Raw genomic sequence first — 428 nt, forward strand, 5'->3', positions numbered from 1 at the left:
TTTCAATTTTATTTTTTTTTTCTTTTTTCTTTAAAAAACCTTTTGTTGTAAAAAGGTAGATTTTTCTGGTTGTGTCCCCCTCCCTTATTTTCTTTTTTGGTTGCTTGGGGTTTTTTTTAGCCTGCCCACTCCCAACTTCATGGTATCAGCACTATGTGTAACTGAGGATGCTTTGCCATATGCTCTGTTGGGGTCTTTTTTTTTCTTCTTCCCCCCCCCCCTTCTTTTTCTTTGTTTGTAAGCCTGTATTTTTGTGCATATGGAATTGTATACCGCCGGGTAAAACTGTTCAGATTTGTTTAAATTTATAATCTTAATAAAAAGTCGATTATAAAGTTGCTGTGCCTTCGCTTTCCTTGACACCAGAGAAGCCCCCTCTCCCTCTGCAGCGAGGGAGCCTGTGCGGCGGCTCCGCCCCCGCCCGGCCC

The sequence above is a fragment of the Egretta garzetta genome, unplaced genomic scaffold (assembly GCF_000687185.1).
Source record: "Egretta garzetta isolate BGI_Z169 unplaced genomic scaffold, ASM68718v1 scaffold190, whole genome shotgun sequence".
NCBI lineage: Eukaryota > Metazoa > Chordata > Aves > Pelecaniformes > Ardeidae > Egretta > Egretta garzetta.